Source organism: Triturus cristatus, chromosome 3_2, assembly GCF_964204655.1.
Source record: "Triturus cristatus chromosome 3_2, aTriCri1.1, whole genome shotgun sequence".
Taxonomy (NCBI): Eukaryota; Metazoa; Chordata; class Amphibia; order Caudata; family Salamandridae; genus Triturus; species Triturus cristatus.
In genome coordinates, this window is record NC_140584.1 from 694,479,822 (window position 1) to 694,501,684 (window position 21,863).

The following is a 21,863-nucleotide window of genomic DNA, read 5'->3' on the forward strand; positions in this document are numbered from 1 at the left end:
CCACCTTGTGTGCCCCAGGAAGTGTCTCATTTCATTCATCCCTCCCTGCCCCAATACACTAAGGCCTGTCTAGGGTGGTGCTAGCACCTCCCAAGGCAGGAAACCTATTGTCCAAGCCTCCCTCGCTGGAAGGACTCCCAGCAGCAGGAGGTCAGACTCGTGTCTGTGGCAGCAGCATCCATTTTGTGATGCTGGGGCTCTGGTTAACTTTAACCGGGTAGTAGGTCTTCAACATGTCTTCTCCCTCTAGAAGTGAGGAATACTATCCTCCCCGCCAGAAATGGTGTGGGGGTAGTATTCCAAAGTGTTAGACACCTTACACGACATGTTTTGATAAAGCCAAAACATGGTTACCATAACCGCGAGGATTATAAGGCACTTTAAGAGTATATGGTAGGCGATATCATAGAACAGCTATAAGGACATGGTTTCGAAATCTGCAGACAGGCTCAGCTCATGCTAGAGCACCATCTCACATGTTACCAAGCACTCTGCCTTCAGGATTGTTAAAGCCTGCCATAGGAGTGACTGATAGGTTACCCATGTGTCTATATATAAGGTAGGTATAGGAATACTACACCTAAGCACGGGGTAGGTACACCTATACCCTGGGTACCTAAGGTACACTGTACGGGGCCCAAAAAGGGGATCCTTACCAATTGGGTTATGTACCTAAAGTACATAGTGTGAATTTAGAGAGAGAACAGCTGGGCTGTGGGTCTGATTAGCAGGCCCACAGCCACATCTAAGTCGAAAACCAGTGAAGCAAAAGCAAAAAGTGGGGGTGAACATAGAAAGCAGACCCTACTCTCCTACAGAAGTTAAAGAGTGTTGTACTGAGTTAGGACCCGTTGGTGACTCTGCAGGTGTAGGGCCCGAGAGAAAGGGTGGAAGACTTACTTGTTGTGTTCTGCTGGATAGGATCTATTAATCCATTATAGGACTTGTCCATTATCCTTGCGTCGTGTAGTGTGTGTATTATGGTGCAGCGGGATACCATGTCGAAGGCCTTTGAGATGGCCAAGAAGGATGAGGGCTACTGTTTCTCTTTAATCCAGGATGGGGCGGAAGTAGTCTTTATTTACATGGAGGGCGATTTCGGTGATGTTGTTTTTTCTGAAGCAGGATTTGGACGGGTCGGGAATGTTGTGCTTTTTGATGAATGTGGTGAATTTGTTTTTGATTGCTTTATAAATGACTTTTGCAGGGAACGGGAGCAGGGAAATGGGTCTGTGGTTGTTAAGGTTTGGTGGGGTCCACCGAGGGCTTCTTCAAGAGGGGGCTTTTCTCGGCATGTTTCCATTTGTCATTGAAGGTGGCGTTCGCCAGGTAGTGGTTGATGGTGTGTTGAAGCATGGGTGTGATGGTGTTGGCGTCACTGAGCGATATTCATGCCAGCACGGACCCCGGATCCACATACATTAGAAGCATGTGAATCTTAAAGATTGTCATTTCAAACTGAAGCGAAGAGTGTTGCAACAGCGTTTCGTTGTTTACATATTGTCATATTCACACTCACCTCTTTTTAGAAGATTTTAATCAAACAAAGATAACCAGAATGAGAATTTCCTTCCTTAGGTTCCTCTATCAGCATCTTCAAATATAAATTGAGATCTCCCTACCGCATCCGGGGTCCCTCTACATGTAAAATGATTCAAACCTCACATATTTTTTATGGACAAGTTTATTGGTGGCAACTCCTGATGAAGGCACTCACTGTGTCCTGAAATGCGCGTCGAAGAATTTATCTCTGCCACTTGTTGTTTTTAAATTACAATATAATTTTTTGTAATACGGATTTATTGATGTCATCAATTTGATGTCTTTTGACCATAATGTTAATATATTTGCTTTCTTGGTTAAAATTCATTATTTTTTAAAAGTCACCTTTGGAACTCATTTTTTGCACTGTATTTGTATTGCCATTATATGTTGCCTGGCAATTATATTTTCCATTGTGTCGGCGGCTATTTTGAACATGTTTTTGGTGCAGTTGTCCTTGGTTGCCCCGGATGGGATTGACTTCATCGTCTTCAGAGTGCGTATTTGTTGTTGAGGGCTGTCCGGTTTTCAATCCTTGGCTTCAGGGTGTCGGGGGTGGCTGTTGGGTGTTCCGGGTGTTGGTTTTCTTTATTGATTTCAAGGAGGAGTCTTGTAAAGTATTTTATAATTATGTTGATCACTTATGTATCCACAGATTTAAAAAAAAATGAATCTACTGACGTTGAAAAACTTTTGGCTGTATGGAATAAGCCTTCGATTTGACGTTTGGAAGCAATAGTTTCAAACATAAAATTGTACGATTCTTCATTCCATTCACTAAAATCGCCCCAATGGATAGTTGATGAGGTTGGTTTTTATATATCATTTATACACAGCACATGTCAGAAAATAATTAATAAAGATCTATCCTCCTGTTAAACAAAAGTACCCACAAATCAACCAGCGTTTAATAATCTGTGTTTGCAATAAAATAATAGCAATTGATCCTAATTAAGAGGATAGATTGTGTTCTTATAATATAAAAATTGTTTAAAAATGGTTGTTTTGGTTAAATGTTGCTATAAATGATTTGAGATTTAATCTAGAATTGTCAAAAGTATACATATTTTTTTTAATTTTCAAAAACTTTTTTTGTAAATGATGACCTATCTCTAAAAAAACCTACTTTTTAAAAATAAATACGTCTTTTCTTTAATCTTCAGCATAACAAAAAAAACATTTAAGTCATGGAGAATAATTTTTTTTAAAGTAAAAACGTCCAAATAATAGATACAGTAAACTGAAAAAAATGATATCTATGTGAACTTGTAATCAAGATGTTAATTTTTGTTTTTGGTGTGAATTCAATTTTAAATAGAATCTTTTTATGTTATAGATGCAAACTATTTTACAAATTGAAAAACATAAAATAGTAATATTAAAAAGATGATCGTGTACACTAAGGGCTTGATTAAGAATTTTAACCATGCAAGGTCAGGTGTGGTGCTCTAATTCCCGGCCCATGCCCATAGCCACCAACGATCATGCATGGCTGCCAGATTATAGTTGATTTGTAGTCTGTTGAACAGCGTGTAATTGCAGGGAGTTTACTTTTCCAAAGGTCACATTAATTTTCAAAAAGGCACCATATTTGGAAATGCCTCACAATGTTCCTGCAAAACATGGACTGACAATTCTATATCGTTCAACAGTTACTGTGCATTCACACAAGTGCACAAGTTTTGACCCCCTTTGTGCATCCACATGTGGAGTAAGTTCAAGTTGCCCTGTAGGCACCCCTTGGTTTCCTCTACAACACAGTGTACATGAAGTTGAAACTTCCATGTACTCGTTGTTTTATAGGAAACTCATTATTATGAAATCTGTTTATTGGCATTTTATAAATACAAATAAAGTACATGATACAACTGAGCAACCGGATGGCTAATGATTGTAATAAGTCCAATGGTACATCTCTAGTCATGAGTATAGTAACGAACAGGATCAAGTGCTACGTCCGCTTTCTAGGAAAGATGAACATTATAGACCTCTCAGCCAGCTCCATCATCTCAACAGCCCCCTGTGCTTACACGTCGTTGGGGGGCTTCCCCTGAAGGAGCCACTCATAATTCGCCCGCACTTCCCTATTGCATTCCTCTAAACAGCTCACTAAACAGCAAGAAAAGGGGGCAGAACAACAAGTGCCCCAACAAAACAATAGCAGCAATTTCGGCCTTCACCGTAACATCCCCATGTTCCGTCCCCCGACCCGATACCCCCCCCCCCCCCACCAACCCTGTGTCCCCCTGTGCAGACAGCTCTATTGATAGCATCTCTGTTCCCCGGTACCTCGCCTAGACAGCGAAAGCCTTAGCGGCGCTTTTCATGTCTGATTCCCAGTCTGACCGCCGCCCCCTGCCCCTCGGCAAGGGTATCCCCAGCTTGCACCTCGCAGGGTCTCAGGGTGTCCCCATCTAGGTGTGTCAGGATCTGCGAGAGTGTTTTCCACTGGTTCGCTATTGGTGTTCGCCTGAGGCCTAGTGTTTCCTCCCTCAAGAGGGCTGAGCCCTCCGCCCCCGCCCACACCAGCATCGAACTCCGCCACGCTCGTGCTCGGGGTGTTCCGTTGCCTTCCAGCGTTTGGTAAGCAATCGCTTTGCCACCATCAGACCCAGGTCGAAAAATCGAGAGGCAACCTTCGTGGATGGGGCTCTACGAAACAGGTGCAACAGGCAGACTGGCCACTCCAACGGTGCCAGCCGACCCGTGCATGCACTTAATGCTCCATGCACCACCCGCCAGTACAATCCCAGCGCGGGACAGCTCCACAACATGTGAACCAGTCCATTGTTTTATAGGAAACTCATAATATGCTTTGATGTACTGCGGTGATTCCGCCAACCATATTGCATACTCTCAGTGTGCTGGCTGTACCGCTGGTGTTGCGGTGTCTCAGCCGCCACTGATAACCTTTAGCCAGTCTGGTGTTCTTCACTCCGCCGGAGTTGTAATCAAGCAGTAGTGAACTACTATGTCTAATGTTTGGTTTTTATAGGTAATAGATGCGTACCTTGCGAAGTTATGCTTGTCAAGTCCCAATGTACGTATGGTTACATCTACTTTGAAAAAGAACACAAAGCAAAAATCTTTGTTCTGAATATGTTTATTGATGTCTTTTTATTTTAATCTTAGTGTTTAGCACTTTTGGCGACAGTGTCGTCCTCCATCTTCATGGGCAAATATCGATCATCTGTTTTTCGGGTAACTATTTTAATTTCTTATGTTACTTGTCAGACTGTGAGGCTTTACTGATTTACCAATATAAATATGAATTACTGCAAAGTGTCCAAGCGGAATACAAATACGAAATTTCTAAATTTACACAATAGGCAACATTTCACATGTCTAAAGGCTGTTACACTATTTGCTTGTGTTCAAAGAAAAGATTGTAATTTTGGAAAGATGATAGAAAAGACATTTATACCTTTGCAATAATGTTAGTGTTCGAGTTTTGTGTTCAGGAGACATGTAAAGTTATTCATGACCACATTCTATTATGTGCAGGTACCTTATGAGACTATGGAAACCGTTGTGTGTCCTACAAATACTGGTGCTCATTGGATTCTTTTAGTAAGTGCAACTTTTTTCATTTTACTTATAAGACATAGATTTGAACATTATAGGTGAATAATACGAGAGGGCTTGCCGTCGTTATAGAGTCCTTGTAGGAAAGTAATAGCTGATTTCATGGTCTCCCCTACTGTTTGCAGTTGTTATTATGTATTTGACCATTCTTATTAGGTTACAGTAATCCAGTATCTTTACATGCATGTTAAAGCTCCTCTGGGAGGCCCTCAGTCCTCACAGCACCTGTGTTCCAGAACCGAACAGCAAGCTAGAACTGCTGCCGCCCAAACACATGTTTCTGCCCTCCTGCTGTAGAGTCTAGCTTAAACACGGTAGGGCAGAACCGAACATATCCTGTCACAGTGAGGTATGACCACCACCAGATATTATTTATTGTATTGCGTTAGGGTAGGGGCGCATGGCAAAAACACAGACTAATTAAACAACACACTTGTTGCCTTCCCAGCATACTCCAATTTGCAACAAGTTCATGGTGACCTTGCCTCCCACTCTGCCGTAAAACTGTACACAGGACATGGGAGTATCCTCCCCACTGTCTACCCCATCTTTTTAGGTTTTGCCTAGGCACCTCATGCACTGGCTCTGCGAGAGATGTTTTATACAGTGTACTGGGTGAAGCCCCGCCCACTTTCCAGCCATAAATTTGATTGGCTGGAATACAAATTCATGCATTTTGATTTTTTATTGGTGTCTTAGTCCCGCCTCCTGACTGCCATGGCGTCATTTTCCCTCTTCCGAGGAAATCAGCCCCTTTACCACTAAAACCGTTTAGCTTCCCTGTTTCTCCTTGTTCCCTTCCGCAATCTCAATTTTTTTTTTGTGCCTTCTTTCATGCTGGCACTTCCATTGAAAATGCAATAGGACTCATGGAAATCACAGTCCTATTTTTCAATCCTTGTTTGTCCCTTGATTGGTTGGTGACTTTGCATTATATTTTGTGGGGTGGGGTGTTCTTGGTATTTTTGGGGTATGTGTGTTGTTTCTGTTTACTGTGTTATCCGGTGGATTGAGTGTATGCTTAGTATATTTTATAGTGCGTTGTGTGGGTCTTTTAGTGAGGAGAATCTCTTGTGGCACTTTTAATTGCACGTGTATTATGTAGTTGAGGGCAGGATGCTTTGTCATGAGGCGAGCGCGTGCCTGTGTTGATAAGGATGACGAGGTCGGTGAGCTTTGGAGGGAGTTTGCTTTGCCTACGGGTGCTCTGCGGTTTTTGCTGCGCTGCTAAAGTTAGAGGAGACATGAGGCGGGAGCGGCTGTCTCCTTCCCCTAATACTCCTCACATTTTGAGCTTCTTGTGTACCATAGCAGCTTCCCACACACAACATAAGGCACAAAAGACGTTTCCTCCAGAGAACAAAGTTGGCCAGGCACACCAATGCAGATATGACTCTCTGCACAGCACAACTTTTCTCAGATTAAATCATTTAGAAAATGAAAAAATGACGTGAAATAGACAATAGTATGTGAGTGCTTTTAAAAACAAATGCAGAGTTCTGGGCACAGCTATATTGAGCCGCTGACCTCCTCACCTTGCCGGGGCACATTCTGCCCTGGCATTTGCAACTCACCTCTGTCGTGACATAGAGATACCCTACGATTTCACGCTCGAAACAGTAGCAGCACCAATCATTTTGTGTCAACAGGCATTTATCCACAATGAAAGGTCTCCATAGTGTTGCTGCGTTAGCGCCGTTAAGAAGAAAGCAGTCAATCTTCGGTTTCATAATTGAAACATGTTGCTTTGTGAGGGCGGGCTCCTCCCCTTGTGACAGCCCTGGTGGTCAGTAACCAAACGTACAGCAACGTTGCATCATTGTCACAAATCTTCTACACTTCTGTGGCATGTGACCTCTTTCCCACCAACATGCGATGTGGCCTCCCATAACCATTCCACCACATTTGATACATACACAGCTCTTTCTTTTTTTAGCACCCAAGATGATATGATGCATTGCTAAAAACGGTAAAGGTCCCAAAGGCGAAACCGGTTGCATTGCAAATGCTTGTTTTTTTGAGGGACACCGTCTTCATCACAACCATTTATCGGCGGTACTTAAAGACTTATCGGTGGGTGGGTCCCTAGAATCTTCATAGGCAAGATTCAAATCACATACCATTTCAAGTTCGACCATCTGTACACTCTGAACTTCATTGGACATCACTTAAGGAATACAAAATACAAGAGGGGAGATTACTGCTGCTCCTGGTATCGTCATCTTGCTTGTCTTTTTTCTGCAACTTCTGTGTCTGTGCTCTATACAGGTTATTCAACATGCCTGTGGTTATCAAAGACACCCGAAGGAATATTCCTTGGAGTGAAGGAGTCACTTCACTGCATCTCCCAAAACAGTAACGCTGCTGGCAATTATGCCAATTGTGGGCTCCCATACACTCCGACATGCTGAGTAACACAGTTTATAGTTCAGCATCACTATCGAGAAGTGCGCAGTCTTGACAATAACTTTGAGGCCAGTATCACCCATTGGAAAGCCTTGAACAGAACCCCTGTCCAATGTGTCGACTTATCTTTGCATAGGCTTCTTGGCTCTCTCCTCCATAGATCTTCAGGCTCAAATAAGCTCCTAACTCCAGCATCCTCTTCTGCCAAGATCTCCGCCTCCATCACATTATCTGCAATACGTGTGCCTGCATCTCTTGGCTAGAGGTCCTCTTGCTACTCGTGTTCGTTCGGTCCGTGACTTGTATCAAGGGTCTGGTTTCGCACCAGTGGGCTCCAAGACTTCCATGTGGCCTCCTCCGACTCACATGCATGTGCTGAGTCCCTTTGACCTTGCTGTTCATGACACTGCATCCTTTGTGTTAACCTCATTGGTTTCAACTGGAAAGGCATGTTTGTGTTCCTGTCGCACAATGACCCCTTTGTCATCAACATCAGAGATTGGGACAGCTCGTATCCGGCTCCTGGTCATCTAAGGCGTCTCTTGGTCCACACAGCTGCTACTTAAAGGACACCGTCAACATCTCCTGCATTCTGACATTGGTGGACATTCGTCTTCAGTGCCTCATGTTCACTTTTGAGTGTCTTAGACTGTAACCTTTGCTTGCAGGTACCTCTGAACTTTCTATCAGCTTTGGGTTCCACCGGTCTCCTTCATTTTCTTATCCAGTATTATCTTTTTTTTTTAAGTCATCCATTTTGTTCTATGCCTTTTTAAAACGTCAATTGACACCTTGCAACAAGGATCCTTGTGGTATGTAACATGCTTCCAGGGGTATGCACAGGTAGTGTGACTCTACAACCTTACCTCTTCCACTTTGTTTCTTCAGGTCCCAGTGGGAAGGGAACTCTTTGTTTGCAACTGGGACCCCTTGGGTGGTGTTGCTGGTGGTGTTGGCTGCTGCTTCCGGGGGGTCCTGTGTCCCTGTGCTGTGGGTGTTCTGTGGCCTTGGTCTGTCCGTGTTGGCGGAGGTGCACTGTCTGTTTACAGATGCTGGTGGCGTAGGTACAGGGGGTGCAGATGTTGGTGCTGCTGGTGCTGCATGATGCCTCACAACGGAGTTGCCAGGTTGGTCTTCGTCATCTGAAGAGGACAGAGACAGAGTCAAACCAGAGAGCTGAGTGTCCACCAGAGTCTGGGATGTGGAATCCTCTTTATTTGTTGCTGTGTCCCCAGCGCCACCTGTGTTCTGAATAGGCATACAAGGTAAGTTATGTTTATACAGGCATCAATGTTTCACAAACATGACATTTTCTACTGTACGAACAGATGCCTGCCTGTACACTGGTTTGTTCCGGGTTGTCACGGACAGAGATTCATATTGTTGATGCACATTGCCCAACCCAAATGAAACCTTTCAATGTGCATGTGGAAGTGTGTGCATGCCCAGCTCATGGATAGATTAGTCTGCACATGACCATTACTACTCAAGGGCCATAACGTTGCTGACACAGGTGTGTCATCCCTGTACACATGTGAGATTTGACAAGGACATACGTGCTATTCTACTGGGGATATGTTTTACTATTGTAGCATTTGGTTGTTAGCAGATATTGCTGGTCTTTGTGTGTCACATTGGTGTATTGGTACGACATGGTCACAGTCCGGTATGCCTGCGATCTCTTGGGAGAACCTGTTTTATCACAGTGTTCCTAGTTCCCATATCATTTCATACAAGTGATGATGTCAACATCTTTAATGAGTCTGGTGGTGAGTTTTGTATGTGCATATGTGATTTGACTTGTGAATGTTCTCCGTGGTGACATGGATTGGGCAATGTAGCACTCTGGCTTTTCAATGCTCATGACAGTGAAGGCCGGTGGTGTGTGTGTTGCAGTTTGGCGGCTGTGAGTAGCATGTCTCCTACAATGCTGTCCAGGTTTGACCTTGTATCTACAGTGTCTGTCAGTGAGTGGTGTGTTGTGTGAAGGATGCCTGTTTAAGAACGATGTAGGAGTGTGATGCAGCTCACAACTGCACCCAGTGTGAATGCGACCAAGCTATGGTGTCGGCTATATTGGTGTGTCCATTCCATTCACTGTCAGATGTCCCCTGTCAATGATGTATATGTGAGTCCATGTGTATTTTGTGTAATGTACCATGTATGGGTCTCCACATTTGTCATCTGCAAGACACACCTCCCCTGCCTCGGCCAGGGGGAACCCCTGGACACTGCATCCACAGACAATGATTTAGAACATATGGTTGCACAGGCTGTGTGCGCGAACGGTTTTTCTTCAACCAACGCATGTGTGTGATTGACAGCCACATCATTTCTCAGGCCCAGTGTCAGACCTCTTGTCAGTCCCTTCCCACTCCCTGTGAGGTGAGCATGGTTCAGTGTGAGCGTGCTGGGCTATGTGGGTGGGTGGGGATTGTCTGTGACTGCAACTACCATCATGCTCTTGGCTACATCCCCCTTCCCAGCATGCCCATACTTCCATCCTCTTGGATCTGCTACCCTGTGAGGGAGCGTGACAGCAATGGCAAGATGGCGGACTGTGAAATCCTGGTGTTTGTCTACAAGTCCAAAGTGCCCCTGTGCTTCACACAGCAGCCTCCAGTACGGGGTATCTTTTGGTGATATTTCACTGCGGTGTGGGTCAATGCATTCAACCCGGTGAGTTGTGTGGAGTTTGTGTTGGGGTGGGGGTCTACACATGTTGGTAAGTATGGGCAGAGCTGTCAGTCCTCCTTCCCATCCTGCCAGACATACCACCATGATACGTGCTCCCATTGGACGGCGTGCAAGTTGTCTTTCAGTATGTCAGTCAGTGGTGGCCTGCTTCTGATTTGCACACAACCCCTACCTGGGCCTTGTGCTCCCCACAGCAGGACCCTGTCAGTGTCAGCTGTCTTGTCAGTCATTTTCCACTCCCTGTGATGTGGGCATATTTCAGAGAGGCCTTGATGGGCCAATTTTGAGGGGGAGCATTATCTGTGACTACAAAACCCATCATGCTTTTGGATACACTAACTTCACCTGCATACCCACTATTCCTTCCTGTCAGTCAGCTGCACTGTGAGGTAGTGTGTTTGTGGTGGCAAACTATCTGACAGTGTTTATTTGGCTTTGTGCCACTGGCTTGCTCTATTTGTTAGGTTTGTACATGTCATGAAACAGTTCCCATTCACTATGAGATAGCAGGTATTGTGTTTATCTGACTAGCATACACATCTTGGGATGATTATCTGTTGGTTACTGTGGCTTTGCTTACGGTGCATGGTTTCACTGTTCCCTTTGCCACACAATATTGAGTATATTGTTTGTGTACCCACCAGGCTCTGGTATGTCTGTTAGACCATGGACCCTCTCTGGTGGTAGGATGTCCCGCACCTTCTCCTCCCAGGTCCTGAAGTTGACTGGTTTGGCAGGAGGGCCACCGCCGGTGCGCTGACTCAAGGCGTGTTCTTTCTCAATGAGTTTCTTGACCCTCCTGCGCACGTCATGATACCTGTTCTGGATATCGTCCTTTGTGCGCTACGTCGGTGCTTGTGCGTTCACCTTGTCCACAATCCTCATCCACAGCTTTGTTTTCTGTGACATTGGGGTCCTTTGTACCAATGTACCAAACAAATGTGGCTGTACTCTGATGATCTCGTCTACCAGCACTTCTAACTCACTATCTGTGAACATTGGATTCTTCTATGGGGGAATGGTGATGGGTGGTGGTGGTGAGTGATGTGTGTGTGAGGGGGCAAGTGAGGGTGGGTTAGTGTTGGTTTAGTGTTGGTTTAGCTAGCTGTATGTGAGTGTTTTTGGTGAGATGCTGATGGTGTATGAGTTGTGTGATGGGTGAGTTGTGAGTGTTCCTGTGGTTGCTGTGTGATGGTGTTTGCTGCTGGCTGTGTCTCCTATTTGCAAAGGATCATGGTAGGGATTGATGACCTTTATATCGGTGCAGTTGTGGATGTATCTTTGTCCCATTTTTTTGGGGGTGATATTTATTGGCTTTGTCATTGCTTGTTTGGTCCTTTTTTTTGTATCTTTTCCTTTGGGTTTTCAAAGCATGAAGGAGACGTTCTTCTGACCAAGACGGACTCTGATGTGGACTCGTGCGGGCTTCTCCGCCTCGTTCACGCTGACTTTCTTCTGTGTTTCATACGTGTCGGTTGCGGAGATCTCTATTACTTGTGTTCCAAGTTGTCTGTGCGTGTCGGTTATGCTGCTTGGGCTCCGTGCGAGTCGGTCTGGGTCTGCATCGTACTGCGCGGATCGGACATCGAGGGTACGTGTCGGTCGGGTTCATTCCAGGATCGTGTCGGTTGGTTCAACTTGCGTTGGTTTTCCGGCCGGATCACTATTTTCCCTACGGCTCGGTTGTACGGCTTGTATTCCATACATGACGTTTGTAATTCACACGCGTTGCATTGTACTGCACGGGTCATACGGCGCCGGTCCATGTCGGTTGGTCTCCGGTCCGGGTCCGTTCAGTCGGTATGTTTTGTGGACGGAATCTGAATCTACCCCTCTGTGTGATTTTTTTTCTCAGTTAAGCAATACCATAACATTATGCCTTGTGAACAAAAGTGCTTTATACTCCTTCTGGACTACGCATGAAAGCTGTTCTGCAAAGCTACCACTTATAGAGCTTTTTAAGGTTGTTTTTGAAAACTGGAATCCCCAAAAGTGTTCTCAGGATTGGTGCACGATGCTACACTTACATAAGTGAGAACCATATACAAAGCCAGTTTCTAAAGGGCCGGATTTAAATATTTCATATACAAAATGTTTTTTTCGTTAGTACTAGGTTTTGCCATGTGGCACGACCTTACACCCCTATAAACGTACTATAATGAATAGTAAACATTCTAAAAGAAAACATTACATTATAATTTCATAATGAGGCATAAGGACTATTGTGAAGCATTTTGTTAGTACTTGTGTTATTTTTACAATTCATATCAGTGTCTATTTAATTATTCCTATAGAATTGAATGTACTTGAATTTTCTGTACCTATATTGATACGAACAGATGTTTTAAAGTAAAACTAACATTTAATTATTGCGTTTGTCTTGCTGATGATGTATTTCCAACATCTTTTACTTAATTTCCCCCAGGTATTGAAACCTCTTACAAAGAAAATTGTACTCTATGGCTCATTGACAACCAATCTTCATAGTTACAAAAAGTTATTGAATAATTGGAGGTACACTTTCCCCAAAAATATTTGCATTATCTATTTTGTATTTCTAAGATTGCCGGAAAAAATAATTAATGATTTAATGTAGTTTTTCCATTGTAACATTATTGGGGACAATGTTGTATTATTGTTTCTTAAAGATTACTTCAGATGGAAAACCAGTACATTTGTAACATCTTAATTCATATGTCTCAAAAGCGCTTTCCTACAGGCTGTGAAGCGTCCAGACTACCATCTATGGGAATTGGTTGTACAATGTACCCAAAAGCAAAAAGACGTCTTCAATTGCAGTGTTTTTTGCATGATGGTAACTTATTTTCAAGATATTATGAACCTTAATTGGTGTTATCAAATAATACAATAATCTTAAACGTGATCATTTTCATAACATAGACAGTTTACTCTACAATTAATTAAGGAAAGTAATAATTTCCAATGTTTTCTTAGTTTGCAGATCACTACCTCAGTCAGCTGTCACTAACAGACATTTCACAAAATCCTAACTTTATGGATGAGTTAAGATTCAAGATTGCGCTTGATCTAATGGAGTCATCAGGTTGGAGTTTAACATTTTATGGCTCTCTTTTGGTTATAGGTAATGCCGTTGTGGCAACTGAATGTTTTGATTCAATTGCTAGGTAGTTTTTTTTTTCTCATAATTTTTTATTTGTTTTAAATATAAATAGTATTGAAAAGTAAAAATTAATGGAAATGATGTTTGAGTATGTAAACAAATGTAATTTTTCTTGCCATTATAAAGATTTATGAAAAATTCTTACACCATCAAAGCAGTATGTATTGTTCGCAGTCAAGATTAGAATTTATAATATATATTTTTATTTTTATTATTGAATATTACCTCTATGATCCATACTTAGGGGCTGATTTAGATGGCAGTCTGACATCAGTCTGCCCGCCATCATAATGGTGATGGGACCGCCAGCCAGATGTTCGGCAGTCCCAACAGCCCAATTAGGATGCGCCCGCCATTATGGCGGGTGCATACTGGCCATTTAACATTGCGGACGGTGCTGCTGGCTACAGCACAGTCCGCAATGTTAAAAGGCCACTATGTGCATTTCAACGTACAACGTGTCAGGCACAAGGTGGTGCATGCCACCTTGTGCATGGAAATTTTGGAGTCTACCTGTACACCCGAAGGGCACAGCGCGCCCCCACATAGTGCGCAATAAACGTGCACCCAAAGAGATTATCAGTCTGTCTCTTTTGAGGCTGGATATCCGCCGCAAAAAGACATATGGAAGGGCTCATCCTAATCACTAGGGAGGTGCGTGTACAGCACCGTTGCAATGATGCCCTTGTTCCGGGTTACACAAGTCAGAAGGAAAAGTACCGCCTTGCAAGACCCGCCACGGAAACAATGTGATTCCCACCGCCATCCTAATTTTGCGGTGGGTGAATCACATTGTGATGGTGGGAGGATCGCCACCGCCGGCACGGGGGTGGTGATCTGCCTGCCATCATAATGAGCCCCTTTGTTTTAAAATGTTTGAATAGACTTGTAGCAATGAATCCAGGCATGCTTATCTCTTTACATGTATTACTTGGTATGCATTTCAACATGCACATTATCTGCCATCATCGAATTCTGAATATGTGGTTACAGATGCATTTTTTTTTTTTAAATTGGAGTATTCCTAATTTCCTTGCTTCTATAGATACGATAAAAAAATTCTTCATTTTTATAAAGTTAAAAACATGTAATTGAAACAACAGATAAGTGTAATTTGTATTTTATTTTACAATCAAGATGTGGTAATTTAACTTAATATTACATCTAGATTCTGTCGACGAGTTCTGCGGGGTCTGCAACCAAAAGAAGTCACCTGAAGATGCACAAAAATTTATGGTAAATCTACTCTTTTTTTTTTATTAAGAATATTTGTAAATAGGAGAATAAAAATAACTTGAAACGCAGAATAAGCGTATTTTGCAAGAAACAAAGTTTATAGTTAACATTTTACAAAATGCTCCAAAAAAAATTGTTAACAGATGTACAGTGTTTTTTCCCACAAATAGATTTTGATAAATGTGGTAACTAGCTTAGGCTCCTGGTAATTGGATGACTGGCACACTTGTGTCAGCTTGGGGGTAGCTGATCTACCCAATGCCACTCAGGCTGTGCGAACGACCAGTTACAACTTGGTCAGTCGAGCATCACTGTGACTGTCAGCTCTTCCACCACCATGAAAACTATGGTATAAAGGAAATGAATGAGGCAGTGCAGAGGCCCCGTGCTTAAAATGCATGTGCGTGCATGCACACAGGGTGTCATAACTTTTGCCCACCTGTGCGCATGTTCATTGGTTCATGGACCACATGGTTTTAGAGTTAATGATGTGCATGAAACATGTAGTGCAGTTCCATTGCGATACGTCATTGAAGGCGGACCCGCATTTCAAAGAGGCACCTCCGTGGGTACTCTGCCAATTTTGCAGGAATGGTTTTGCATAGATTTGAAGTGCAACGCGTGCCCTCAGTCCAATAGTAGTCCTTGGAGAGCTCCAAAGCGGAGGTAGACTAGCGGTCCATGACTTAGATGTAAGTTATATGGCTTGCCACTTGTCCCGGCTGATGCAGTGTCTGTTGGTGAGAAAAAATCCGGAAAGGTAACGGTACACGGCTGCTCCGGATGCCATAGCTCTAGCAAAGATCCTTTTACAGTGTTGCAGGGATTCTGCTTATGCACAGAACTATGCGCAGGAAACCAGGACCTCAGTGAATTGTGGTGTACCAAAAACTCGCCTCAGAACCCCTTATCCGACCAGCATCAGCGTCCCATTCGTTATCCGAGGTTTAGCTCGGCGGTCCCAATGTATAGACAACCCAGAACAAGCGACTTAGTGTATTTCTCAGGAATGATGGGAATCAGAAATAGCTGTTCGTAATTATTCTCATATCAGTCCACAACAGAATAAACAGAGACACAGTAAAGTTTAAAGAGTTTATTTTATAAACCTCGTGTCCTAAGATGCAGTACTTTGGCTAACATAAGCAGACAAATGATTAAAATCAAAACCATCAGCATAGTTACAATACCATAGAAAATGAAAGGAGTAATCATACTAAAATGACAGTGGATCTCAGCCACCTTCCTTTCGCTAGCAAACTAATATTATTATTATTATACTAGTAAAAGGTCTCTAGGCTTGAATGGGAAACCCCATACCGTAAAGATCAGCTCAGTGAGATCACATCACAGGCTCAGCTAGGGTCTGCTCCTGGGAAAGCTCTTCTTCCGAATGTAATGAAAACATGTAACACTGCAATATTAAAAGCACCCGACTTTCAGGTATTTGCAGCTGCGTGCGTGTTATGACTAAATAGTGGGCCGATCAACCTGAACTCAACAACATGGGCCGTCGAGTGACCCAGACTGTTTCTTTACACTATGTACAGGCCAAGGTCGCTGTTCACTGTTTGGGATGTGAACAACAGACAGTTCTCATGTGAAGCAAAGTCGAGCAAGCATTTCTCAATTTAATAACATGTGACTACAGTGTCGTGTGCAAAAGCGGCAAGATGGCTTTCTAACATCTAACGCTGTTGTGCTAACTTAGCATTGTACATATATAGAAAACGATCTTCACTACAACGGGTGCGACGGAACATATCAGAAGACACAATGTAAACCATGTTGGTGGAGAGCTTCTGCGCTAGATAGATGAGATGGGTCAAGACACCATACTCCATGGACCTACCTATCTCAATACTAAGCGGTCTGACACAGTGAATAGTGGACGGTGTTGGAGTACTGGGTAGGGATGGGTCTGAATTTAACGAGGGGACTAATACCAATATTCTACACTGATCACATTCGATGTAATACAAGCAGCAGAATACTTACGGGAATTAAACTTCCTGACGCATGTGGCCCTTGCAATGAGACAAGAAATGCAAAGTCCGCGTCGGCGATTACAGTGAGAAGAAGACATTGGGAAGCAGATCCCAGATGTGGAGTGGGTGGAAGATTCAATAGCGTACCCCAAAATTATCTAGAAATGCGCAATTTTAGAAAATCAATATCTACATACTGGATAGAGCATACCTCACCCCATCCTGCAATAGGAGATATTTTGTGATGGAGGCAGCAGCATGCCCAAACTGGGTAGACAGAGAGAGGCACATAAAATTCGTTTTTTTTGGGAGCTGCACTAAACAACAGTCCTTTTGGGAGTACGTGTTTCACCAGAGTTTGTTCTCAACAATTGACGTATGATAGTGTCCGCCCATGTTTCAGGATAAAAGTATGAAATTAGGAAGTAATGAAATATAACGTCATTTCTTTAAGAGCAAATATGAAGGAAAAAAAAACCATTTTCAATGAAAACAATAACGAAGCCAAAGGGTCTTGTGCATTGGGTTGATGCATTTATAACTTGCGTTGATGGGAGGCATAGCATAGTGTAATTTTCAAGGGGAAGGACAGGAATGCAGGGGGATGTTGGGGAGGGGGACTCCGAAGAAAGTCTGTACCATCCCAATGTGACAGAAAATAATTAGGGGACTACCCCCACTACAGTGTTGGATCGTATACAGACAGGCTCCCAGCACTATCCAATAAGCACAGTGGGCATCGCAGTCTAGGGCTCCTCAGGGCAAGGGCCATTCCCAGAGTCCGAATGCGTCCAACATGAATGTTCTCCTGAATCGCCATCACCTACATCCATTAGCCATCAATCAAGAGCTTTCTCATGCCCTTACATTCTCCCAGGTAAGGGCTCTGCCTTATGCTCCTGCCCACATGATGATGTCCTTGTTCCATGTCTCAATTGCTGGATCCATCTGGGCTTTCCATTCCATTGTAATGCGACATTTTGCAAAACCCAACACAAAATCCACTAGTCTGTTCTCCAAATTTACGCTTTGGTGGCCTGTGGAAAAAGAGACCCAGAAGGCACGTCTGCACCATGTAGTGCAGCTCTCTGCCCACCCCTGCAGAAAGTTTACTGAGAAACGACCTCCAAAAAGTTTGCAGTCCAGGACATTCCCATGTCGTGTGGCCATAATCTGCATCAAGGTATAAGCACCATGGTCAGCCACGCGTCTCCCCCACATATGTTACATTCAGGTGGTTAGGTATCATGTAAGCCATGTGTATGTATTTGAATTGTATGTTTTTGAGACTGGTATTGAGAGGGATCTTATTATCGTACTGAAATACCATCCGCCATTATGCATCCATGAGGGCCTTGTCTCATAACCTGTCCAACTTAGCACTAAGCCTGTCTAAGGGACGTATGGACGCTGATTGCAGGGCCACATAAAACCACTTCAGTAGATGTTCCGCTGTCCCAAACCTGAACAGGGCATGCAGCACTGGAAGGTTCTCCTGTTCATTTCACCACTTATTCCACAGCAGGGCAAATGTGTGCGCCAAAGCCTCGTGAAACAGGGACTGACCCGGGGTAAAAACCCAGTGTTCTCGAAGCATGTCAATGGTGAATATGGATTAATCAATAAAGCAGTCCCCTACATTAGCAAGCACAGCCTAGGTCCAGTGGGACAGTTGCGAAGTCTTAAAAACTGAATGTGGAGCAAAATGTGGCAAACCCACAAGGGGCAACATAGGTGTGTACTTAACTTGATGCCGGCCGCTGCCTTGGAATTGCATCCAGGCATGGAAGCAGTGCACTGCAGCAAGGAGCATTAATGGGTGGGTGTTGCTGGCATCATCAATTTTGTCACTATTAATTTAGTGATAAAATTCAGATATTACAAAAACTTGCCATCCTCGTTCTCACTCTATACATTGTGCCATCAATTGCAATTCGAACAGTCAATATATATTATTAAAAATTTGGGACTCCCCGGACTCCTTAAGATGGGGGGGGCGTAGCAACGTTCAAAAAAACACCCTAGGCCACACGTCTCCCCACACTTGATGTCCTGTTGCAAGTTGTTGAGTGAGCGAAACCTACTGCTGGGCATGAGTACAGATTGGTTGACAGAGAAGTACAGTAAGCACAGGAGCATGACAATTTTAAACAAGGAGACCTGGGACATCATGGGCAATTTCAACTTACTCCAAAAGTGGATACGCGACTAACGCAGCGCTCTGCCCATATTGACCACCTTTAATTCATCGAGCGAGTGGAATACATCCACACCTAGGTACTTAAACATATTAATGTAGTAGAGTCGGATCTTCTTGTTTTAGTTAAGCCCACTTTTTGATGATGTATCACTGCTTTCGACTTAGACTGGGGTACTGAACACCAGGATGGCAGTCAGTCTATCTGCTTTCACCTCTGAAATGATTGAATGTACTTTATTTACACTCGAGATTGGATTCTGGGGTACCCTAATCAGTCCCTAGTATATGGTACCCCATGTACCCAGGGCATAGGTACCCCAGAGAGCTCACAGGGGCTGAAGCATGTATTGTGTCTAACCTTAGAGGACATCAAAAATGACAATACAGTTCTGCTACCACAGCCTGTGTAAGGTTGTGCATGCATCCCTTCTTTATATATATGTTTACTATATATATTCATAATAAGTCTGCATATAATCCGATCAGCCACCCCCAATGCAGGCATTACCAATGTTGATGGCAGAGTTGCTGTGTTTTGTGTGAGAGGCTGCATCTTTGGGAAGCTATTTTACGTGGTTATCTGAGATGCAGCTAACCCAATATATGTTACTGTATAATAACCTCGCGGTAAAAGCTTATTTAAAAAGCGTTGTTTAAAACATGTTGTTTTTGGTGTCGATCAACTTGGAATCATACATCCCCACCAGTAACTGGCAGGGGAGGTATGATTCCAACCTCCTGGAGTGACTTATATGAAACACCGGTATACCCGGTAACAGCTTTCTCAAACATGGGCATCACAAATTGCATGCCGCTAGCCCGAGACACGAGTTTGCTCTCCTGCTGCTGAGCCAAGCTCGAGCAGAGGAAGGCCTGACAATAGGTTTCATGTTACATGGAGGTGTGAACACCTCCCAGACAGACTTCAGTGTATTAGGGATGTGTGGGTGTAATATTAGTGTGAGAGAAAATCTCCACTGGGAGCCTTTCATAGCCCCTAGCTTTAATAATCCGATTGTCTACCCATCATGTTTGGAACAGGTAACTAATCTCTGGCATGAGCATGTTTAGTGTCTGCCTTGAGCGAGAGCAGGTTCTCACAAGCGGCGGGTGTCAAACTTGTCTGTGGTGACAGTCTGATCAAGACTGAACAGTCAACACACTGTTAATTACAATGTTATCAGGTACACCTTTACCATGCAGTCTGTGTGAAAATGATTGAATACAATAAAGGTGTCGGAATGGATTAATCAATACAAGCTGTTTAAGAGCAAACATCATAGGTTTCTGTGAATGCATCATGACCCTGGGAAAGTTAAAAGTGCCAGTACAATTTCAATGTTCACTTGCACTGTCATTAATTTAACTGTACAGTGCATTGTCAGATCTGCGAATGTTAATATGCTATGCCCTGCACTGTAATGATCCCTGCCGTATGTGATATAAGGCATGTTGTAAGTCTGATTTACCAATATTTCCGTGCAGTATTTGTGCACAGAGGTACAAGGTCTTTTTCCTGATGCTTTTTAAATCTTTAATTTTGTTTGCATCATTTTATGCCTCCTCTATTGGGAGTACGTGTGAGTTGATTCCAGACTACCATTATGGTGGCACAATGCAAGGTGTTGTTAAAAGGGACCCTTCTTAATACCAATGCTCTCACAACCAGGTTTTCTACTTAATGGAAACTTGGAGAGGTGCAGCGTCAATGTGAAAAAAAGCATACATTGACCAAATATTTTTAGGAACCCACAATAGCACTGTGGAACTTGTTTTGATTAACCTAGTGATTATCAGAAAAAGTTGCATCACATATCAATAAAAATAAAAAAATTCCTCCTAAAATTTGCCCCGGTTCCTAAGGATATAGTTATGAACTCCAAAAATTTAAAAAAAGGTTCTCACAAAGCTATTACATATTGACCAACATACAATTTAAAGGGAATAACATTTATTTTTTTCCTTTTCCAACAGCCTTTTTGTGATGAATGCGGTCGTTGGATTCATCTTGAATGCATTGAAACAGATGCAACATCCTTATTGGCGATTGAAGGTTTTAGATGCCGCAAATGCTTATAATGCTATTCATTTGAGCAGTGCTGTCAGAGTATTAAAAACACTATCTCTGTGATGTGAACTGAGATTTTTAGATACATTGAATCTATTTTCCAAATTGTTTTAAGAGTAATTAATATAGGTGTTTAAGTTGCTCACATATCATATGTTTTTATGTAAAATTATATTTAATATTTATTTTTCATAAGCAGAACACTGTTTTGTACTTGAGTGTAAATATTTTTGTCAACATTTGATAAATAAAATGTGATGGTTTGACTATGTATTGTCTTTGATGCATTATTCCAAACAGGCATGGACAAAGTCTCTTTCATTGTCATAACATGACAAACACATGTTTTGAGAACATGTAGCTATGGGATATGCAATCATACATTATTCATAAAAACACAGTTGTGGAAGGATTGCTTATTTGGACCCTGACTTAAGAGTTACATAAGATCAATGGTAAATAACTCATGTTGCAACTTTCTTTGTTAACTATATTCTCAGTGTTAATGTAATCCATCACCTAAATCTACTTTGTGTGTGAGAGATACAATAGCTATGTACAAATGCTAAGAATGTTGAGGGAGTTAGTGGTGTAACCGTACTTGTCATAGTGCATCATAAGCAATAAAGACAGTTTTTGTTTTAATATTTTTTGGTACAAAGAGCATGATTTTTGTGTGAACAATCGGAAATTTAACATGTTGAAACATTCTTCTTTCTTTACAATTCAATTCAAAGTCTTTATTTCGATTTTCAATCATAAAAGACATCATTAAAATATTTAACAATTTTAAAGGAGAAAAAGGGGTTCTTTCAAGAGGGATATTATGTAAAAGATTTCATAACATTGTTTAAAAGCCACACCAGAACTGTATTACAAAATTCTAAACCGACCCATATGATAAGAAAAAAAACCACAATTTTTTTTTTAAAAACCATCATGGAGTGTAACATGCTTATTAACTTCAGTTATAAGTACACATCCCATTATAAGTAAAAC

The 21,863-nt window shown here is 42.6% G+C and overlaps 1 pseudogene; it reads left to right on the top strand.

Moving 5' to 3' along the window:
• Positions 1–998: 998 nt before the first annotated feature.
• Positions 999–21,077, top strand: LOC146857985 (uncharacterized; annotated as a pseudogene).
• Positions 21,078–21,863: the final 786 nt, after the last annotated feature.